This window comes from Lissotriton helveticus, chromosome 10 (assembly GCF_964261635.1).
Source record: "Lissotriton helveticus chromosome 10, aLisHel1.1, whole genome shotgun sequence".
In the NCBI taxonomy this organism is placed as follows: domain Eukaryota; kingdom Metazoa; phylum Chordata; class Amphibia; order Caudata; family Salamandridae; genus Lissotriton; species Lissotriton helveticus.
In genome coordinates this window covers 374,584,271-374,608,675 of record NC_136071.1, presented here as the reverse complement: position 1 = coordinate 374,608,675, position 24,405 = coordinate 374,584,271, and the positions used below count along the sequence as shown (strand labels likewise).

General features: G+C 46.9%; 1 protein-coding gene across 2 annotated transcripts in view; it reads left to right on the top strand.

Annotated features, from left to right (window-relative positions):
• The first annotated feature begins 21,326 nt into the window (after positions 1-21,326).
• LOC144784031 (GTPase IMAP family member 4-like) overlaps positions 21,327-24,405 on the top strand; it is a 250,762-nt gene continuing 247,683 nt past the window's right edge. The window contains exons 1-2 of one of the 2 annotated variants that reach the window (XM_078662733.1): positions 21,327-21,577; positions 21,940-22,086. The gene's annotated coding sequence lies outside the window, so the exon portion shown is untranslated. The remainder of the gene's footprint in view (positions 21,578-21,939; positions 22,087-24,405) is intronic. The other variant, XM_078662734.1, reaches the window with a different exon arrangement.

The following is a 24,405-nucleotide window of genomic DNA, read 5'->3' as shown; positions in this document are numbered from 1 at the left end:
CAATTATTGCACATAGAATTGTCAATAGTTTCCAACTCGAGGTGGTAAGTAATGTCTAGATCCAACCAGAAAATGTCCATGTACCATTCCCAGGATGGATTTCAGCAGCAATCTTATGTAATTTAGAGATTGCACCATATGCTGAGGGCGAATTATTGGGTACAAACACGCAACAACTACTTCCGATAATGTGACATGCACTTCCTCGATCAGCTAATATAACATCTAAAACCATCCGGTTTTGGAGCACTACAATTCTAGTGATTTGAAGCTCTTCTGTAATATTTCCTAATGCCATAGCAGTTTGATTAGCAACAGCCTCTACAATACGTTTTAATCGTCTTACTTTTCTACTGTTTAAGGCAGCACCTACAAAAGCAAACAGGCCTAAATTGAAATCGACATATTGTTCTAGTGAGGTGTCAGTTTGGTCTATATCGTCTATATTTATAGTTCTCTTAACTCTATTTACAATTAATTCATGATATAATACAACATTTTTATGTTACATTTCAGGTGCTATAAACACAGGGGGCAGTATAAACGGTACATAACATATCCCTGACCATCCCATTGGAAGTCGGTGGTAGCCTTTATTCCCACAAATAAAGAAAGTATTATGTGAAGTCACAAATGTAACATCATTCTTTCCATCAAATGCTAGAACTGTAGTGCATTCACTTTCCCCAACTGGAATTGTTCCTTCATTTTTATTACATAAATCTGCTTTAGCTTTAATAACAGAAATTACAAATAAATCAGACATATTTGTTGTTCTTGTATTGGTAAAGATGTGCGGTGAGGATACATTGTCCGGTTGGTATTCTTCCCACTCCAATTTAGTCCCTTCCGCTTGTGGGTAACCATCTTCAACCTGATGGCAAACTTGGTTGAGACGAAAGAGAAGTCCACCTTTTGATGGCCATCTTAAAGTGAACAAGTGCGCATACCAAGCATAGCAAGAACCATTGTGAGAGAAGGGAAGAGGAATAAGAGGCGTTCCTCCTTTCTTTTGATGACCTGGCAACATTCCGCACACCCAACAGTTTGTAATGTTCGTAGTATTGAGCGTATGATGCAGCATCTGGATGAAAGTGTTATTCAAGTAAGTCTGTCTATGCTGTTGCTCATGGTATGGCAGAGTAAAATGGAAATGCTCAAGTGGAACAGGAGTAGTGGCAAACAAATATTCTTGTGCTGGGGCCACTCTTTCTGCAAACCAAGCTGTTGTCGCCATAACCACCATAGCAACAGCAAAACCTACAACACAAATGATTTTCTTGTTCTTCATTCTGATAGCAACGTGAACAATTTTCCTGCAAAAACTTAACAAAATAAAATGAGCGCTGAGCCCACGGGGCAGCCGTTGATTTCTTCACCGAGGGTCAAGACGGGTGTCGCTATACTAAGCAGGGCTGATCTACCCCCCTTGCCATTTTGGCATTCCGTTTCACTAACCCCGGGTGGTAGCTCAACCAGTCTTGTTCGCAACAGATTCTTTTCTTGGCCTTAGATGGTATCTCGATGCTCCAGGAGTAGTGTGGTCTGGGAAGACTTCCTCAGATTCGTTGGACGTGATGGCTGGACTACTCTCCACGTCCAAGATGTCTCGGTAGTCAGACAACACAGCAGGTTTCACCAAGTCGGGGGAAACACGACGACAGTGGGTGGTATGGATCCACCTTTTCCGGTTGGTCACTCGCACTGCTGTTCTCGTTGCCAGAAGGACTTGCTCCGGTCCGCGCCACCTTGGCTCTAGACTGCTCGACCTTTCAAAGGACCGGATCATGACATGGTCACCAGGTCGGAGATCGTGAGCCTCACCCATAGATCTGTCCGTAAGAGCTTCTCGCACCTGTTGATGAATACAAAGCAAATCATTTGTTAAGTGTGTCAGATAGTCATTCATCAACATACAAGGTACATCACATAAAGAGCGTGGTTTAGGAACTCCCCAAATATTCATAGGCCTCCCAAACACTACCTCATAGGGTGCAAGACCAGACCGTGAATGGGGCACCGATCTTATGGATAATAACACCAGAGGTAGAGCGTCCGGCCATTTCAAGGACGTGGAGGCCACAATCTTCGCTAGCTTAAGTTTCAGAGTAGCATTGTATCGTTCCACCAGTCCTGCTAACTGCGGGTGAAACACAGCATGAAATTTTTGTTTTTTTCCTAATCCTTTCAGGACATACTCCACAATTTTCCCCACAAAATGAGGTCCATTGTCGCTCCACAAAAATTTACAAACACCGTACCTAGGGAAGTATTCCTTCAGTAACACCTTGGCTGTAGTCAATGCTGTATTATTCTTCGTAGGGTAGGCTTCTATCCATTTACTGAAAGCACATACCACTACTAGGACATACTTCAAATTGTTACAGCGCTCAAGTTGGATGTAATCCATTTGTAATACTTCGAATGGTGCAGTTGGCGGAGCAAACCCTCCTGCAGGGGTGGGTTTCCCTTTTCCAGGATTATGCTGCAAGCATATCAAGCAGGACTGTACTACTCTCTTAACCGTACTGGTAATCTCAGGATGCTCCCAAACTTGTGCAAGCAATTTAGTGATTGCAGGAGCTCCAACATATGCCAGTCCATGTGCCATTTGAACCATTGGTTGTGAATAGGCCGCAGGCAATTTCCATCTTTCCATATCTTTGCTGCGCCAACAACCTTCATCATCCAATACTCCTTCTTTAGACCACTGCTCGAGTTTTGCTTCAGAAGCAGACTTCTGTATGTCTAACACTTCCTCTCTAGCATCATGCCATCGCTCAGCCTGAGATTTTACCACGTACATGGGGGCAACATTTTGTCGCATCGCAGTTTCACAAGCTGTTTGGTCAGCAAAAGCATTACCTTGCCCTATTTTATCAGTCACGTTTTTATGTGCACTTCATTTCACAATCGTCGCTATCTTCTTTGGGTACGTCAATGCAGTTAAAAGGTTATGCACCAATAGTCCATGCATTATTTGTATCCCATGTGATGTTAGAAACCCTCTCTCCTTCCATAGTAGGCCGAAATTGTGCACCACTCTGAAGGCATAGCGACTATCTGTGTAAATATTCACACACAAACCAGCGCTAAGCTCACATGCTCTTGTCAGAGCTATTAGTTCAGCTGCCTGAGCTGACCTTTGTGGTATGTGAGCTGTCTCTACCACTGCCTCAAGTGTCGTGATCGCATAAGCTGCGGAAGTCGTTCCATCTGGCAGTTTCAAACATGATCCATCAACCCACAGTTCTCCCTCAACATCTGGAAGGGGCGTATCTTGCAAATCAATACGACTCTTTGTTTGTTCCTCAGTAAGAAAAATACAATTGTGTGATTCTTTCGACTGAGACTCAGATGCAGGATATGGTAGGAAAGTAGCTGGATTTAAGGTCGCGCACCTCTTCAAAGTAATATGAGGCACCAGCAATGTTAATTCATATCCTGTCAGACGGCACTAGTTAAATGCTGTGTTTTCGTTTGATTCAACAAAGCATCTACCGCATGGGGTACTAGCACCAACAATTTTTGCGACAAAACTATTCCTTCACTTTGCCGTGTAGATACAGCTGTTGCTGCAACTGATCAAAAACACCCAGGTAACCCTCGTGCTACAGGATCAAGTACTGCTGGAAAGTATGCACAAGGACGCTGTTTATCACTGTGTGTCTGCAGTAAAACTGACAATGCGCACCCATCTTTCTCATGTACATAGAGTGTAAAGGTTTTCGTATGATCTGTTGTGCCTAACACTGTTGCGGAGCAAAGAGCTTGTCTCAACTGATGGAAAGCATTCTGACATTCATCTGTCCATGAAAGGGGAATCGGGGTGTCTTTCGCCAAAAGTGCTAACAAGGGTTTTACAATATGTGAAAATCCTAACATCCATTGTCTACAAAATGAAGTCAAACCAATGAAGGCACGAACATCTTTCTGAGTGGAAGGCACTGGTGTGTCTAAGATTGCTTGAATACGATCTGGTGTCAGTGTACGCCCCTCCTTAGACAGAAGATGACCTACGTAGGTCACCTTCGGTCTACAATATTGTAATTTCTTTCGTGACACTTTATGATGGTGCATGGCAAGAAAAGAGAGCAAAGATAAAGAAAGTACTCTTCACACATTGTTCAGGGGTGTCGGCTGCCAACAATATGTCATCGACATATTGAATGAGAGCCACTCCTGGCAGTAACTCGAAAGAATCGAGCTGCCTCTTCAATGCCTGACTATAAATACTTGGGCTCTCCGTATATCCTTGAGGAACTCTACAAAATCTGTACGATCGATTATTCAAAGTGAAATCGAATAAATATTGGCTATCCGGGTGAATAGGGATCGAAAAGAAAGCGTTCTGCAAGTCAATAACAGAAAACGTAGTAGCTGTGGGAGGAACCAAAGTAAGCAGAGTAATGATATCGGAAACCACTGGATATTGGGGCACTACAATTTTATTCACCTCCCTAAGATCAATGATGAAACGATAAATCCTAGTATCAGTGTCTTTTTCAAAATAGGCAGAATAGGACTATTGCAAACATTGTAGGGGACTTCTTCCACAACACCAACCTCAATCAAATCCCTAATAATATGCGTTAGTGCTTCTTCTCCTTTTCGTGAAATCTTATATTGTGGCACCCGGGGTAACAAAGCACCCTCCTTGACGCTAATATGGACGGGAGTAATAACCATCTGCCCTACATCAGTATCAGAAGTGGCCCACAAAACACTCGGGAAGGAAGCTAATGCAGCATCTTCCTTAACAAGACACGATCTCTCAACCACAGGATAATTCTCATTCAAAATAACGTGCACTCCTTCAGGAGAGCAGCGTATCGTAGCTCTGAAGTGTTTTAACATATCAAGGCCCACAATATTATCTGGTGTATTCGGAGACAACGAAAATGGACAGGGAGCAGTGAATTTATCAATGTGGAATGGAAGTGGTTGTGACAATGGGCTAAGGGAATGTGTTCCATCGAACCCTATCGATGTAATCGTTGTGCCAGACAGAGGAGCCCTTGGAACCAATTGTTTAGACAAGGCGCTACGAATAGCTCCTGTATCGACCAGAAACTGATCAGTAGAAACCAAAACATGTGCTGGAATATATGGACCCCTCTGATCTACTGGAACTTCAACCGATCCCATACCCCATCCTAGGCAATCCTATGCGTAACAATCATCTTGAAATTCAGGAGACCCACAATCAAATATTTGGTACTGATTTCGTCTATCAAAAGTATTGTACCCATCCTTTCTACGCCCACTGGATTCAAACCTAGCAGTATCATTTGTACTCCCTCTAGGGCCTGAATATCCGTTTCTGGTTCTAGCTGGGCCTCGGCCATGTTGATTTTGCTGGGCACGCAACACTGGACAATCTGAAATTCAATGCCCAAACTGTTTTAAGTACGCACACTGATCTACAGATAGACCAGGACGAGAATAAGGCGGGCCATAAGACCCACGCCTACCTCTATCATTTCCTCTAGCAGGCGGGGCATAACCTGAGCCAACATAACTTTTGTTTTCAAATCGTTTGTCTTTTTCTCGTCACTTTCTTTGGCCTCCAACTCCTGCCTCTCATAATACTGAGCCATAGTCAAAAGAGAAGCGGGACTTGAAGTGGTCCATGAACTTTCACTAGCTTTCAATCGTTTAGCAATTTCTGGTAAGAGGTTCACTACATATTTGACGACAAACAGATGCCTACCCGTATCATCTGTTAACGATTGACCACTAAAGTCATGGAAAGCTTCCTCGAAGCGCGTAAAGAAATCAGACACTGACTCGTCTGCCTTTTGTTTACTTGAGGCTAACATAGTCCAATCAATCTTTTTAGGCGGAATGAGCAATTTTAATTCATTCAAAATAGCTACTGGAAGATCTAAAATTAATGTACATGGTTTACATGCGGGCTCCCTTTCCCTATGTGCTCGTTCCAAATCATTCCATTCTGCCCCCAAATTTGCCGATCATTAGTTTTACGAATATTCCTCCACAAATAAGGGGGTAATATCAATCCAAAAAAATAGATCGATATCAGCTAACGTCATAACACAGGAACTAATAGCCTCCTCTACTTCTTCATAGAAAGCCGCTGGTTTTTTTCAGCGGATCAGGCAATGCATTTTTAAGGGCCATAACATCTGCTCTATTGCAAGGGGTATAGACCTAATTATAAATAAAATAACCCTTTGCATCAACAGACAGCTTATCATCATCTGTATCTTGACCTTTAGGTGGGACATACAAAGGTGCGGCTTCCCTCATAGGTTTTGCATGAATTATGTGACCCTTATCTGATCCGAAGATAGCGGCTTCCTTTTCTACTACTGGCAACTGAAGCGCAGCCGAACCCGCTGCCCTTTTCTCCTCACACTGTTGTGTTGCGGAGTCTCGTTCTTTGATCAGACAGTGAAGAAAATCATCTGTCTCTGTGAGAACAAAAACAGCATTACGCAATCTCTGATAATCATCTGCTACATCTTTAGGTTCCAACACAGACGAATATTTCCTAAATCGTTCAATAATTTCTGCAGCCAAATGTTCCAATAAATATGACCGCTCTTTTTCTGGTCACCCCGTCATACTTGCTAAAACATCAAGAACAGAAGCAGTATTAAGGCTAATTTTACGAGCGAGAGATCGCAAATCAGAAGCACGAGGGGCAGGAAGCATGGAACGAGTATCCCGCCCTTTGTCCTGATCGTCAGAGGATTTGTCGTCGTCAGGAGCCATAGGCATTGCATATGGTGGTGGAGAGCGATCTAATAATGAAAAATCATCGGGGAAATTATTAAGGACGGGATAAAGAGGGCGTCGAATAGGGAATTGACCATTAATCTGTAAATTACGCTCCCTTTCCTCCCTCTCTTTTTGCTCCTTATCCTGTACCTGTAAAGCTTTGACATGGGCAGCCTTCCGTTGCTCTTTTTCAGCCAAAGCCTGCTCACGCTTCATTCGCTCACGTACGGATTTCTCCCACATACGCACACAACAAACATATCTTGTCTAGACCTACGCTGAAACAAACACTGTTCCTCATACTGAACCTTTCGCAAATTAAATGACCCATGCATTCGCCAGCGTAACTCAGTATCCTTACTGGTATAGCGATGCCATAACGTACTATACATTATGAGAGGAAGTCCAAATTTAACGTACGTTTCCCTATTAGGTGTCCCCTCTGGGGGAGCCGGCTGTGATTCTTCTAATCGTAAACTGGTACCATTACAAAAGCAACACATCCTTCAAAGTGTGCTGAGAACAGGCATGTCGAAAATATCGCAGAATATGCAATAATATACGAAAAATAGCACTTAAAGTATTTCACATACGTTGTGCCGTTCAAACAAATATAAGATCAGAGAAATATCTCCACATTACCTGTCTATGTGAGGTGCACTCCATATATGATACAAAACATAGGTCCAAATGTTAGCTAATGTATACAAATTCAAAAAGCCACTGTAAGTGTCAGTAGACTACCTTACCAATCCAAAGCTTACCAATCATTTCAACCGTCCAGATTCCAACTGCCAAGTTCCCGAATCAACCAAACGGTCACTGCACGGCAACCCAACGATCAAGATCTCAGTCGAGGACCGGCGCCGCCTGGAAGGTCAGATCGGAAAGAAAGGGAAAACGCCGTAGATGCCAGGACTTGGGTCTCTTTCTGGCAGCGATCGCGTCCAGGGCGAGTTTCCAATCCTTCGTCTCGACCAGTCCTTCGGGCATCCGAGTCGCCGATGAGTACCTGTTCGGGCGGCAATTTGTGGTATTGAGTTTTAACGAGCCTACATACACCGCAAATAACTCTCGATACCTTAGAATAGAAGTTGGCATGGAAACTGGAATACAAAAGACACTTTTATTAAGACCCCATGGGGTGGTGGTACATTCAAACAGCACCCTTCGGTAATGCAAGAAGTATCACACCGAACAGAAGGCACATGGTCCTTTTATACCCATGCAAGGGTTTGAAAAGTAGGCGCCACACACATAAGACGATTTCGTGTACATATAAGGACATTTTTGGAACACATCCAACATGTGGGAGGAGTTTAACACCATCAATGCTACAGCAATTCCCCCTCAGCGCTGGCACTCATTCATTCCCATTGTTCATGACGAGCTCAGCTCGTCATGAGCACACGAGCAGTGTACTGCATGACGAGCTGAGCTCGTCATGAGCATGGAAGGGGTTAACAACTTGACCAGTTGGGGGAAACATCTTTCAACAGTGATCGATTAATAACAGATATGGTTTGATTGCGCATGCGCGAACCTTGACCACAAGCTAAATATAGGCTGTTGCTGGGCAGACCATGCGGTCAACTAGCGAGGAGGTAGGACAAAGAGCATGGTGACCACGAGGTAATGTAGACACTCAAAATGGAGGCCGTGAATACAAAATGGCCTCCGAAAACCGGTCAACATAACAACGAAAACTTGCATAGCTTCAGCGAATGCTAACCTAATTGCTGCCAATTTACGACAGGATGAGTCGTTTGACTGGCAGTCTACGTTCATGTTGCATGCTCCTCAGCTTCTTCCGGGCCTTAAAAGAATGGCTGAAATGTGTGCAGATTCTTCGGCAGGTGGTCAGTAACTTGCTGACTGTGATTTCCTTTTTCAATAATCTTGCACAACAATGTTGATACTGTGCGCCAAACAAGTCACTCTGAAATAGCCACCATCAGCCGTGGCCCTAACTATATTACTGCCATTATCCGTGGAAACATAACCAATCATGCGATTTCTTGGATGCAGCCATTCATAGACCTTCCTGTCAAACTCCTCCAAAAGGTTAGGTGCAGTATGAGATTTCTTCATGGCAAACATGGCTACTGTTGCATGTTTCAGAGTAGATTGAAAAACTGTGCCCGTGTCAACACCTGCTTGTAACTTCTCTTTAACCCCTGCAAAAGAGACCTAGTGTGCAGTGATGCACATGTAATCAAGGGCTTGGCAACTGGTCCACATGTCTGTTGTCAGGTGGATAGTGTGAACAGCAATCTTCTGAATAGCTGCGCCAATCACCTCCAGCACATCTTGATGTAGTGCTGGAACAGCAACTCTGGCAAAATAGAACCGGCTAGGAACCTTTCTTTAGGGCAGACTGTTGCCACAAATTCTAGAAAACCCACCCCTTCAACAAAAGAAAAAGGGAGAAGGTCCAGCGCTAGCATTTTAGCCAGCTTTGCGTTATACAGATGTGCCGTTGGGTGGTTGCGTTCAAATGGGGCATCCGACCAAAACATGCTTCTAATGGTGGGCTGGACCATTTTATGTGATGATCAATCAATCAATCAATCACGACATTTGTATAGCGCGCTACTCACCCAGGCGGGTCTCAAGGCGCTGGGGGAGGGGTGGGTCACTGCTCAAACAGCCAGGTCTTGAGCTGCTTCCTGAAGGAGAGATGGTCTTGGGTTCGCCGAAGGTGGGTGGGGAGGGAGTTCCAAGTCTTGGCTGCCAGGTAGGAGAAGGATCTTCCTCCAGCAGGGGCTTTGCGGATGCGTGGTACGGTGGCGAGTGCGTGGCTGGTCGATCGTAGCTGGCGGGTGGGCGTGTAGAAGGTCATGCGGTCGTTGAGGTACTTGGGGCCCAGGTTGTGGAGAGCCTTGTGTGCGTGGGTGAGGAGTCTGAATGTGATTCTCTTGCTGATGGGGAGCCAGTGCAGGTCTCTCAGGTGTCCGGTTAAGTGGCTGTGTCGGGCGATGTCGAGGATGAGTCATGCGGAGGCGTTCTGGATGCGTTGGAGTCTTTTTCGGAGTTTGGCGGTGGTTCCGGCGTAGAGGGTGTTCCCGTAGTCTAGTCGGCTGGTGACGAGTGCTTGGGTGACGGTCTTCCTGGTTTCCGTGGGGATCATGCGCAGGGTGTTGAAGCACGAGGATGAGACGGCGTTGACTTGTCTGGTCATTGACAGGGAGGAGTCCAGGATGAAGCCCAGGTTTCGTGCGTGGTCCGTTGGTTTGGGAGCGGTGCCCAGGGCCGGGGGCCACCAGGAGTCGTCCCAGGCGGAGGGTGATGATCCCAGGATGAGGACTTCCGTCTTGTCTGAGTTCAGTTTAAGGCGGCTGCTTCTCATCCAGTCGGCGACGTCTTTCATCCCTTCGTGTAGGTTGGCTCTGGCGGTGGTGGGGTCGTTGGTGAGGGAGAGGATGAGCTGGGTGTCGTCGGCGTAGGAGATGATGTTGAGGTTGTGCTGGCGTGCGATGGCAGCGAGGGGGCTCATGTAGACGTTGAAGAGGGTTGGGATGAGTGAGGACCCTTGTGGTACGCCGCAGATGACTTCGGTGGCCTCGGATCTGAACGGGGGGAGGCGGACTCTCTGGGTTCTTCCGGTGAGGAACGAGATGATCCATTCCAGCGCTTTCTCTTGGATTCCGACGTTGTTGAGGCGCTTCACTAGTGTGCAGTGGCAGACGGTGTCGAATGCCGCGGAGAGGTCCAGGAGGATGAGGGCCGCTGTTTCCCCGTTGTCGATCAGGGTTCTGATGTCGTCGGTGGCGGCGATGAGGGCAGTCTCGGTGCTGTGGTTGGCCCGAAACCCGGACTGCGAGGGGTCGAGGGATCCGTTTGTCTCGAGGAAGGCGGCAAGCTGTTTGTTGAAGGCCTTCTCGATGACTTTGGCCGGAAACGAAAGGAGTGAGATGGGACGGTAGTTCTTGAGGTCAAGTCAAGTCAAGTCAAGTCAAGTCAAGTCAAGTCAGAATTTATATAGCGCACTACATACCCATAGGGTCTCAAGGCGCTTGAGGAAGGGGGGGGAGGTTTATTTATCGAATATCCATGTTTTAAGTTGTTTCCTGAAGGCTAGGTGGTTTTGAGTAAGGCGGAGGTGGATGGGAAGGGAATTCCAGGTCTTGGCCGCTAAGTAGGAGAAGGATCTTCCTCCCATGGTGGCTTTGTGGATGCGCGGTACCGCGGCGAGGGCTTGGTTGGGGTCCGCCGTTGGTTTCTTCAGGAGTGCGGTCAGCTCGGCGTGCTTCCAGCTCTCCGGGAAGGTGGCGGTGTGGAAGGAGGAGTTGATGGTGTCTCTGAGATGGGGTGCGATGGTGGCGTCGGCTTTGTTGAAGACGTGGTGTGGGCACGGGTCGGTTGGTGATCCGGAGTGGATTGTGTTCATCGTGCGGGTGATGTCTTCGGTGCTGATCGGGGTCCAGTTGCAGAGGGTGGTGGTGGCGGGCTCTGGATCGGTGGTAGGGTGCGTGGTCTGTGTGTCGCAGCTGTTGTGTATGTCGGCGATCTTGCGGTGGAAGAACGAGGCGAGTGAGTTGCAGAGGTCTTGCGAGGGAGTGATGTCGTTGTTTCCGGCACCGGGGTTGGAGAACTCTTTGACGATGTTGAAGAGTTCCTTGCTGTCGTGGGTGTTGTTGTCCAGTCGTTCTTTGAGTGCCTTCTTCTTGGTGGTGTGGATCAGCTGATGGTGTTTGCGGATGGCGTGCTTGAGGGCGGTCCTGTTGTCTGTGGTGTGGTTGAGCCGCCAGGCTTTCTCGAGGGTGCGGCAGTTCTTCTTGGATGCCTTGAGTTCATCGGTGAACCAGGGGGTTTTCTTGCTGCCGGGTCTGCTGCGAGGGTTCTTTAGTGGTGCGAGGTCATCGGCGCAGGCGGTCAGCCACTTGGTGAGGTTGTTGGCTGCTTCGTTGGGGTCCGTTTTGCTGGTTGGAGTGTTCTGGTTGAGGGAGGCGGTGAGCTGCTCGGAGGTGATCTTGCTCCAGCATCGGCGGGGGACCTGTTGCGGGTGGTGGTGGGTCGTAGTTCTTCTGAAGCTGAAGTGGACGCAGCTGTGGTCTGTCCAGTGGAGTCCGGTGGCGTGGCTGAAGGAGATATGCTTGCTGGATGAGAAGACGGGGTCAAGCGTGTGGCCGGCGTAGTGGGTGGGGGTGTTCACCAGTTGCTTGAGGCCGAGGTTGGCGAGGTTGTCCAGCAGGGCGGTGGTGTTTCTGTCGTTGTTGTTCTCCAGGTGAAAGTTGAGGTCCCCTAGGAGGATGTAGTCGGCGGAGGGAAGGGCGTGTGGGCTGATGAAGTCTGCGATGTCTTCGCTGAATTGTGTGCGTGGTCCCGGTGGTCTGTAGATGAGGGTGCCTCTGAGGGTGGTCTTGGGGTCGGTGTGTATCTGGAAGTGCAGGTGTTCTGCGGTGGTGAGGGTTTCGTCGGAGTTAGTCGAGATGCGGATGTTGTTCTTGTGTACGATGGCAACGCCTCCTCCCGTCTGGTTGACACGGTCCCTTCGGGTGATCTTGTAGCCGTCCGGGATGGCTATGGCGATGTCGGGCGATGAGGAAGCGTTCATCCAGGTTTCGGTGAAGAAGGCGACGTCAGGCGCTGTCGCGTCGAGCAGGTCCCAGAGTTCTACGGCGTGCCTGTGGACGGAGCGGGTGTTGAGCAGGATGCATTTCAGGTGCTTGATGTTGGTGTTGGACTCGGTGGGGGTGGTGCAGGTCCGGTAGCAGGTGAATCGGCAGGCTCTGTAGGCGAAGGGTCCGTGGGTGCGCCTCGGGTGGTGCGGTAGCAGGCAGGGTTCCGACGGGCATTGAGTGCGTGGAGGGTTGCAGCGTCGTAGGTCTGTCGTGTAGTCTTGCCTCGGTGGTGGGGGCCAGGGGTTCCGGCGCTGGGCGCGGTCCAGGCGCGGACGGGCGTAGACGGGCTTGCCTTTGGTGCGCCTTCGGCGCACAATCGGCGCGTCCGCTGCGCGTGACCGCTGCGCGTGCGGGGAGGCATCATAAGAAGGGAGCCGGGAGGGAAGGTCCTCTGGGAGGCAGGAGCGCGGTGCCCAATCGGCTGGCGGGGGCGGGGCCGCAGGGAAGGCAGCGGCGGGAAAACAGGGACGCGAGTGCGGGCGGCTCAGCGGCGGCTGGGTCGCCTGCAGCGGTAGAAATGCAGGAAGCAGCGCCTGAAGGTCACAGGAGGCACAGGAGGCAGGAACGAGCAGCAGTAGGAGCGTGGGGGCGGCCTGGCCTAGGAAAGCACATGATGATGATGCAGACTTCTTCAAACCAGTTAGGCTCATTGATGTACTTTTTCGCATTGGTGTCTCTCCCAGACTCTAGGTGTGTCTCATAAATGTTGCTGAGGTAGAGGATGTGGGCGCTACCACTGCAGTGCTGCTGCCAGGGGTATTGGGTGTACCAGAAAAAATGCCTGTCACTTCTTCACTTCCCCCTTGCACGATCATCCCCTCGTCATCATCAGATGCAATATGAATGGATACATTTGGATTTGTTGTATGTGTGGTTTCCTGGATCTTGCTCATGTGTGCCTCCCAAATGATAGTGTGGTGTTTTTGGAGATGACCTCTCTGGCCTCCGGTACCATAGTTGGTACCAAGCTTACCCCGACTAACTACAGCTTTACAAATCGAACAAACCACCATGTTTTCGCCTTTTTGCTAACACTAAAAAAGTCACAAACTGGGGACTGGAGATGTCTGCTGGTGGTGGAGGTGCTAGTTTCGATGCCAGATGAAGTGGAGGATGGGCGTGGCTGAATTTGACTCTGTTGTGCACTTACAGCACCACTACTTGAGGAAATGTAGGGCGAGCAGGATGGAGGTCCCTGCCGCCCCTTGTGACGAGAAAATATGGTAGCTGTAGGTAGTGTTGGTGTAGTAGTTAAATGGATTGGTGGAGGTACAAGTGCCACGCCGCCCACATCACGCTCAGCAGCATTTCGGGATAGGGTAAAAATGTCTGTCTGCTGCATGCCCGCTGGGGCTGGAGTGACGACTGTGATGACTGGGTAGTCGTCAGACTGTTCATCAGCAGCAGAATACACCACTTCTTGTTCGTCGTCATCATCAGCCATAAGTGAAAGCCTTGCGGGAACCTTCCTTTTAGGCTTAGCTACCTTTGTCGGCTCATGTCGTGCCTCACTCTCAGACTGCATTGGTGGGTTCAATTCAACATCAAGATCATCAGAAGGAAGGGTGCTTAAAGAAGAACTTGTGGTAGTAGCCCTCTCTGACCTTTTTCTTGCTGGGGATCCGGAAGACAATGGATCACCATCAGGAGGAGTGGCTTCCTCGGATGATACCTCCGCTTCAATCTCGATTTCCTGATGTGCACCTACTTCTGGAGGAACAAGCATTGTGGGCAGTTGTGCCGCTCCATGCGCCTCTAGTTGCGCCTCTCGATGCACCTCTCGATGCGCCTCTCGATGCGCCTCTCGATGCGCCTCTCCTTGCACCTCCACTTGCGCCTCTGCTTGCGCCTCTACTTGCGCCTCTCCTTGCGCATGTACTTGCGCCTCTCCTTGCCCATGTACTTGCGCTTCTACTAGTTGCACCTGTGGTTGTCGTTGTGGCTGTGGTTGTTGAACACTCGTCCTCTGAATTACCCCCGGCGTTGATTAGATGCTACTTTCTTGCGATGAGCCAACATCACTGGTCGATGGTGATTGAACAATTAAAGTGGCTGCCTCTACAACACTCATGGGCTTGGACTTAACTCGGCGTGGTGGCACTGAGCCCAATGAAGCAGAGGTGCTGCTCCCAGCTTGGTCCCGGGCGGACACCGCTGCTGCTGCAGGCGTAGTTTTTTTTCCCCCAAAAAAGGTGTCTGTGGGCCCACCAGCCTCCTTGGGAGGTGGTGCCACTTGCTTCTTCTGCTCCTTCTTACTGGCAGTGGCACTGGCAACTTTTTTTGTTGAGGCGCTACGGCCACCTTTCTTTGGGCCCATCTTCTTCAGATGTCAGAACAGCAGGCCGCAGTTGCACGAATTGCAGAGTTGTCTGTGGCCGCACGTGACGTCATGTGACGTTGTGCTGCACACACCGCTGCAGGACTTCTTCCTGGCACTGGTGGTTCTCTTGTGCACCTAAAAGCAATGGATGCCAGAGGAACATCAGTTAAACACCCCAAAAAGGCGAAAAACACACACAAATCACCACAATCCAATGCCATCCATGCCCTCAATGATGTTTAAATTCAAGACACCCAACAGAAAAACTTGGTCCATGCACCACTCACTACCCCTGGGCCTAATGGATGAAAGTAAGGCAAACTGGGTGCAGGCCTGAGCATACTGCCTGGCTTCAAAATGGGCCCTTGACCCCCAGCCACATGGCCAGGCCCTGCCTGGACCAGGCTTCAAAATGGCCCCCACCCACATGGCCAGGCCCCAACAGCACCCACAAAGTTGAAAAACACACAAAAATCACCACAATCCAATGCCATCCATGCCCTCAATGATGTTTAAATTCGGGACACCCCACAGAAAGACTTGGTCCATGGACCACTGAGTACCCCTGGGCATAATGGATGAAAGCAAGGCAAACTGGGTGCAGGCCTGAGCACACTGCCTGGCTTCAAAGTGGGCCCTTGACCCCCGCCCACATGGCCAGGCCCTACCTGGACCAGGCCTCAAAATGGACCCCACCCACATGGAAGGCCCCAACACCCCCCAAAAAAGTAAAAAAACACACAAAAATCACCACAGACCAATGCCATCCATGCCCTCAATGATGTTTAAATTCAAGCGACCCCACAGAAAGACTTGGTACATGCACCACTCACTACCCCTGGGCCTACTGGCTAGTGAGGCTTTACAGGCACCCCAAAATTAAAAATAAAATCCACATATAACAGTGAGCTAAAATTCCATGACATAAATGAGATTTAAGTTTAAAAACTCACAGAAACAGTTGTATCATGCACCCATGACTAACCCTGGGCCTACTGGATACTGTGGCTACAGACAATATATATTTTTTTAAAGTTGTGAAAAAGTTTTAAAATTGTAGTTGCAGCAACTGCAATGCCCCAAACAAACAACACCAACTTACTTGTAAAATCTCAAATTCAAAAGTGATCCAAACTCCAAAGTCCCAAAAGTCCTCAAATACAAATATCCAGCAGCAGCCACAAAAAGTAATCCTTCCAGCTCCAGATCCAAATCAAAAGTGACCAGGACATGGACAAAGCACTGGGAGGAGCCTGCTGGACAGGAACAGGAAGTTGGAGACTCTGGGGCACTTCCTTCCTCCCACCCCCCCAAAAATGGACTCCTCGCTCAAAAAAGTGCAGCCAAATGTCAATCTGAGGAGTTATTCTAATCAAAATAATAAATTCCAGAAGGTTTATGCTGCCTGCGGTGGATTTCTTGTGCAGAATTGCAATTTTTGCAAGTTCGGGAAAGTGAGCTGTTCAAATCTCCCGCCGGAAGTCAGCTGCGCGCCGCATCTACGTGTTCGCAATTGTTTACTCCCGCGATGCGTGATGGCGGGCCCTTATGACGTACTTGAGTTGTCAAACTCTCGCTGTTCAAGATGGCGGGCCGCGATAATGTAATCGCGGTCGAAAAACTCTCGAGTGATCACGCAGCAAGATCCAAAATGGCGCAGCACACGCAAACCGGGAGAAAAACAACTCGGCAAACACAGAATCACGGTAAGTCAACGCCGCGCGCGTGACATTGTATATTTCAAGCACGACCAAGCAAAAAAAATCCGACAGCTTGCGAATTTATGGATTTTGGGGCAAATTTGCGGGATTCGCGGACCGCGAAATTGCCAAAAATTTGCTAAATCCACGAACGGAATGGATTTTGCGCCCACGGTTACTACTAATACCGACTCAATATATGTTAAACAAAATACGTAATATCCTACAAATTATTACTTGTGCTATGACCATAGAACATATGAAACAGATTGCTAATATTAGGGTTAATATGAAAGTGAACACAATGATGAATGTTTCTCATATTTCACTTCACCAGATTCCCCGTTTTCTACGCCTGCCCTCATCACTTCTATGCACTACTCTGAGAGCATAAGAATAATCTAACATTGCCTAGGGGGGAAATGTTATAGTTGTCACTCTACATACCTGCCACACAGAGAGCCTGTGTTATCAGAGCTACAGACGGCAAGGCAAAGAGGAGGGAGCATCCTGTGATCAGCAGTCAGTTGAACTCAGTTTCAGCTCCAGGGGTTCACCCTAGGTCCAGCAAGGACAGAAGCTGGTGATCAGGAATCTGACGCCTCTCTGGACAGGTGCTGTGGCAAAGACCTCTCTAACCATAAGGGTCAAGTCCTGGTGTTTACATAATAAGCTGACTACTGTGTAATCTACCTGATTGTATGGGACAAGCTATAGGGCTGGGATCCACGTTCTAGATTTCCTTGGGAACCACTGGATGATGGATTGTTGGTTCCTGCACAAAAGTGTCCAGGGGAGAAACATCTTGTCTATCCAGATTTCACCGTCCCAATAAACCCTGACTCAGAAGAAACACTAAACTCCATGTTCTAAATTTAGTTAGTTTATTACACAGCCAAAAACAATTGGACATACAAGCACCTCAAGATGAGGGTGGAGAAATACATTGGAACTATTGCAATGCCAAAACTTCATGCAAAATTCAATCTATGAAGCATACAGAGGATGACCAGTTCTATAATCAGGATGCAGATGATCACTACGCCAACATCAAGAGGATTCTTCATTTGAGGTTTGTAAGTAAAAAGTATTAATCTGTCCCTACATTACCACTAACGTGACATCCCTACTTAGCATTTTCCCAGGCAAGTTCAGGAAAAGGTGTCAGTTTGTGAAGACTTCCTAAGAAGTACACTAACGTTGATACCTTCGGGTCTAGCTAGCGCCATTTAACCTTCGCATAGCAAATAAACAAAAAATTGCCTTTTCCTGAACGCTGAGACCTCAGCAACATGGCTGATGTTAAGTGGAGCTGCTTGACAGCTAATGAGGAGTCTGGCCCTAGTTTTCCCCCTTGACCGTCACCTAGCCAGCCGGACATTGGGCATTGTTCCTCCTCGTCTCCCCGCTATTACTCCTTCCTCCCCTCTCTCCTCTAAATTACTGTAGCATTGTTTTATGTCTACTGTTCATTACTATGCTTTTGTTTCTGATGTAATGTGCAACGCAATGATCCTAAATGTAAAGCGCTCTGATACGCTCTTGGGTCAAATTTGCGCTATATAAAACTTTATAAATAAATAAAATAAAATAAATAAAATAAGTGTAAAGTATCATAAAGCTATAGAACTCGTTCTAAGATGTTCCTTCTCTCCCCATCAGCTGTCCTCTCCTAACCCTATCCCCGGGGCACTGTCCCTCACCCCAACACCAAAATCGTAAGTCACACCCATCATCACATCACACTATCTTTCCATCCAGCTAGACACCTCCTCTTGGGTAACTTTCCTAGGGTTGCTTTGACCCTCCCAGCCTCTGGCTCAATGACCTTGATTCCCAGGCCTTCTCCAGTGGGAAAGAAAACTGTCTCACATTATCAGCACTACTGGTTCATATGTGTCCTCTCCTCCCTAAGCTTAACACCTAAAATAAAAGCGTTATTCTATCTAACAAAGATGAATTTCTCCACCTGCAACGTGAGAAAGAAAAGAGTCTGCATACACATGAACATTACGAACAATAACATTTCGAGAGCCAGAGAAAAATACACAAGGCCTGCAAAACATCGGCTAACATAAGAGTCAATAGAAAACTTCATTAATCACACGTAAACATGAAATGTATTACTATGCACATTTAAATCAGAGCGTTACACAATAGCAAATTCATTTCTCATTAGTCATATGTAAAATCGTACATTAAAACTTCATCATGTAGAACACAATTAATGTTAATATCTCCATGTTGCACAAAATATGTCTATCACTTCACTTTACATGTTATTACATTACACATTCTAATAACCAGTTAACACGACAAGAGAATATATGCAGGTGCAAACTACTCGTGATTATAATGCACCCCTACAAATTGAAGAGCACAATCATACTCCTGAAATGCAGTGGAAAATCCCAGCTGGAACCAGTATTTTCCAGAGGCTTCATCTCTGTGCCCATATCACTGCTATATCTCGAATATGTACCAGACGACCTTGTACCATAGATACTCTAGGACACTTCGGTCAGATTCACGTCTCACATGCTGCTGATAAGCTAACAGGAAACTGTTGTTGTTCAAACTGAATGTGCACTTGTGTCACAAAAACATGTAAAATAACTCATCTAAACCTGACCACAGGGAATAATTAGAATCAGGCTAATACTTGGTACTCTTTTAAAAATTGAGTCTGGTGAAGAGATCCACATCAAAGCCAAGCACCCCTGTCCTATCCTAGGAGGCCACATCATCACTTCACTCCACCCCTGTACCTGCCCACAGCACATCATTCTGGAACAATCCAATATGGAAAAATAATGTTGCCTGTGGAAAGAGCTTTCCTTAGAGCCTCAGTTCTGCCCCTAGCTGACACTGATGCCTGATTTGTCCGCACCAAAACTTCAAAGGCAAGTCCATCCTGTGTTGGCTCCAGAGGTCTGCTCACATGTTTGTGTATAACAAGCCTGGAGTTGCTTACCCTAGCTGTGCAGCAGCAGTTTTATTTTAATGCCTCAACCGCAGCGGCAATTCTGCTGCGGTGTGGGCGTTCTAAAGGGTGGGTGGGGCTATAACGGTCAACAGTCATTCGCAGCACCAGGGAGGGAATGCTCCCATTGGCCGTTGGCTGACGGAAGCATAATAATAATAATCCACATTTGTATAGCGCACAGTCACCCGTTAGGGTCTCTAGGCGCTGGGGGCCGTCGGGAAGATTAAGCGAGCTATTGCCCAGAGTCGCATGGTGCTGGGCTAACCTGCCGCCGGAGCCGGGGATCGAACCCTGATCCCCAGATTCCAGCGTCAGTCGCCCTGGCCGCAGCGCCACACCTCTCCCAAGCATGGAGCGGATTAAAAGGCAGACACCGGCCAGTGGCATTCTCAATTTAATTACCATGAATTTACGATGACTGAGGCTCAGCCGGTGAGACTCACTCACATTAAAAGTCCAAAAGCTGGATGATCAAATGTGAAAAATCCTGACTGACTGAATGGGAAGAAAGCATTTGCTTCATATATTTATTTATTTATTTATTAAACTGTGCGATTACTTAAAATCTTTACAGTATAAAACACTAGGAACATCACCCCCCCCCCCCCCCCGGCGCGGATAGAATAAAGGTAACTTTTAAAAATCAAAGTTTATACTGGCTGTTCAATAGAGGGACAGATCATTTTAATGTTTTAGACGTTGAAAATATTGCAATACAAAAATATCATAACCAAAATATTTATTGCCAAATTATTGGCTATTATAGTTTGACAATGTAAGAATATAGAGACATGTGCAGCTATATGATATTTAACCCTATATTTGTGTACCTTGACAATATATATATATATCTTTTAGGTATGTAGTTGTGTAATACAAATTTGTAAATGTATACTTAATTTACCTTTCCTTTATTTTGCTAGTTGATAATCTGATTAAGATATGTTTGTAGCACAATATGTTTGTGGTTGATATTCGGACATGCAGCTGGAAACAATAGATTGACATTTAAAGGCAGGAAGGCTTGAGATGGACATTCACCAGACACCTATGTGGGATAGGTCATTTTGAAGTGGTTAGTGGCTACACCCTTCTATCTTCCTTTGAATATAACTAGAAACTTAAAAAAGATTACATGAATTATTTAGATATTACAGATACACTCTAAATAGACATCTGACAATTTCTGAAAACTGTCTTTCTCTGCCAAACTCTATATTAGTCCTACTCACCAATGTAGAACTTGGAATGGAGGCAAGGTGACCAAGTTTTTCTAGAGGAAAAATACTTAGGTCATAATTTATTCTGAACATTGACTCTAATTGATGCTTCAACATTTATGTGAGCTTTCTACTTTGAATCTCCCTTTTCCTTACTCAAGTTCAACCATTTTTTGTGAATTCACTTATTACACTGCGCTTGTATGTTTTTCTTTTTTTTTTTTGGGGGGATTTTATTGTGTTATTTTCTTTGGTTCAATGAGATATAGTGCTGCTTGACCCTAAAACACGGTATTCTTTGAAAAGCCTGCTATTTGCGCCATAACTCCTAGAAGGTGAGCAGAGTTTTCTCATTGTCTTATGTTTTCAACTGGAACATTTTGCCTTATTAGGTTAGTAGGGTCACTCCAGCCCAAATTAATAATCCACTTTCTCATATCAAGGTACACTTTATATTTATTCCCAGGTACCATTTTCTCCATCGTTTGATGTTGGTAAATGAAAACGTGTGTCAGAGGCTGGTAGATAAATGAATTTTAAAAACGAAATAAGGTAAGTATCTGTTATGTACCCGTGCATGGATCCCCCTTTCGGTATTCCAGATCACCATGCTCTCTTCTCGCATCTTTCAGGAAGGCGCTTATCACCTGACTGAAAGCTTAACGGTATGTTAAGTCTAAATGTGCGGAGCTATCTATGCATATACAGTGATAGAGGTTTAAAGTCCGCAATGTATCGAGCACGACGAAGCGCAAACACGATCAAGGTGTCTCTAGAAAGAAGATTAGACAAAGTTGCCTCGGAAGCTGCTTGCAGAGAGCTATGTTTGCTGGGCGAGGTGCTGTCTGCTTCCCTCACCTTTGTTTCTCTGACTCATCCTACCTTGATCAGCTTAGCCGCCGTGACTGATCTAAGAGGAACAACACTCCCATTCACGGACGGTAGCGCCTAGAATCCTGCTCTCGGATACAGCATCACAGGTACCTACCAAGCCTCGCGCGGTTTAATTAGAATATGTTTTAAACTATCACCAGCTAGTGGTGTCAAAGCTTCGTACGCAGAGCATGGAAATACACATGTTCGTACCGCTTTCGGATTACGTTTTTTTATTCGCCACAACGGCAAAGAAAAAACTGTCTCAGATGTGTCGACACATGACAATAACTCCTGCAATGTGGTGTGGCTGATTTAACGAGAGTGCACTGACTTGCCGACCTGGAATTTCCCGGAGCGCTTCAGGTTCAGGAACCTTTGAAAATGCAAAGTCAAGCAATTTAATTGCTTGTATTTTTACGTACATACATTGCAACCCGCAGTTCAATCTCTGTGTTTTTTACTTCAGCTTACAGGTCACAGTCGCTGTTATGATCCAGGGTGCACTGAAGTGCGGAAGAGCAGTCAGTGAGAAGACGAGAGTGTAACAGGTGCAGCGTCTCCGCGGCTGGGCTGCTGCTCTGGTTCGACTAAAGACTCCGAGGACAAGGATCAGGTAGATAGACTTTCACTTAAATCATAATAAAACGTGTGGGCTGGGTTGGGCTGGAAGGAGCGATTGTGGGTATTTGAGATCCGAGGGCCACGGGGATATAGGGGCTGAAGGGGAGAAAGGGGTAGTAACTGAGGAAATCGAAGTGTGTCTTGAGTAGGTAAATGGCTTGCCTTATCCCTTGTTCCTCCCCACCCCTCATCATCTTAACTCAGTAAAATCGATGTTGTCCTAGTTTACGTTTTACTTACACTTGGATTTCCTAAGATTATTTGCATTTTCCAGGCTATTGTGTTTCAGTAGTTTTTTCATGCAACACATTACTCATGTATAGTGCGTTGTGTGAAAAGAGTTGCTCCTATATAGCTACTTAAGTTCAGATTGTTAGGGGAGGGGGAGTATGATGAGAGCTGTGGAGTTCAGGACGAACTTAGTGCACATTTCTCACCATAACTGAGGGGGCCGAACTTAGTGCAAATTTCTCACAATGACTGAGGGGGTCATAAAGCGATTTGGAATACATGATCATCCGCTCCTTAGCCTCTCTTTAAAGCATAGAGGGCAATACTCAGATGTGATAATTGTAATTATGAATATATTCAAAAGTGTGTGAAGAAGGTACACAACTGTCAAAATGTTGACATGGTGAATGTTAAAGAAGATTGAATGCATGGGTGAATTATGTGTGGGGGGATAGTGAAGTTAGTGCGAAGCAAGGAAGTACCTGCAAGTGAAAATGAAAAGAGGGTGCTGTAGAGGAAAGAGATGAGAAGTGACGTATGCAGGGTGTTTTAGAAAGATAGGAGTTGAAAAATAGCGTAAATGTCAAACAAAGAGGGGGGTGTGAAGAAGAAAAAGGGAGAGATTGGGGAATCTAAAGACCTTCACCCTTCCACAGACTATAGTAATGTCGAATTCACAGTCTGCTATATTACCTACTGGCGGTCGCCAGTAGGTATATATAGTTAGGATCGATTTCCATAGGGAAATCGCAACATTCTATTTGGAATAACTTTGGCGCCGGTTGAGGAATCAGGCTGAATTTTTCAGCAAATTTGCCTCGCGGCTCTCCGCTCCTTCCCTGAAAGTTTGGGGGGGATTCATCAAGCGGGGGCTGAGATTAAAGGGGGGTCCCAAAACGTGTTTCCCCCATGTTAATTTCCATAGGGCGGTCTGTCGCAGTTTTAGCTCGAACGGCTGAATGGATTTGCACCAAACTTGGCAAAATTGTAGGGACTGGTAGCCCGATGTGCCTTTGCTATGTCTCAAGATATGTGCTCCAGTGGATTTTGAGTAATTTAGGTTTAAAAAAAATTATATATCTGTAAGCGCGCCCCGGTACGCGTACCGGGGAGCGCTCCGGGCGCGCCAAGCGACTTGCGCACGGCAAGCTGATTGGTTCCGGGTGTCTGTAAACATTCGAAACAGTCAGCAGCGGCCGCCATCTTGTGTCTCGGTAGGATTGAGATACAAGAGGTGGCAAAAATCAAAGGGGGAAATGAGCAAAAGGGGTCAGGGTACACCCCACCTGACCCCCTAGGTTTGATGTGGGGGCCATAAAAGGGTCCCGTGGGACAAAAACAAATATATATTTTTTTCGATTTTCGCGGGGCGGAGCGCCCGGTACGTGCACCGGGGAGCGTACCAGGGAGCGTACTTAGGTGAAAAATAGTGAAAATAATAGTGTAAAATAATCATTTTGAGTGATTACAGGTAGGGTAGCTCTGAAAAGAGCTTTTGGGTTCTGTGGCTGTTTTAGGTACCTACAAGTGTGTCCCACACACACCCACATGCACACAACCCCACACCCACACACCCACTCACTCCCCACACACACTTCACACATGCACACTTCCACCCACTCAAACACCCCACACCCCCACAACGACACCTTACACATCCACACCCACACCCACTTCCCACACACCCGCACTCAAACACACACCTCACCCCCCTTCCACCACACACACACACACATGCACATACACACAAATATCTCACAGACACACCCCACACATCCCACACACACATCTCCCCCACCACAAACACACAGAGACAACTTACAGACACATCCACACATCTCATACATACATACACATCCTACACACATACCTCCCACACCCACACACACCCCACACACACCTCACACACCCACACTCCCACCTACACTCAAACACCCCACACACTCACAACCACACACACACCTTACAAAGCAATATCCCCACCCACATCCATATACCCCACACACCTATACACCTCATCCCCCCTAGACACACACACACACACATACACACCTCACAGACACCCCCCGCACATCCCCCA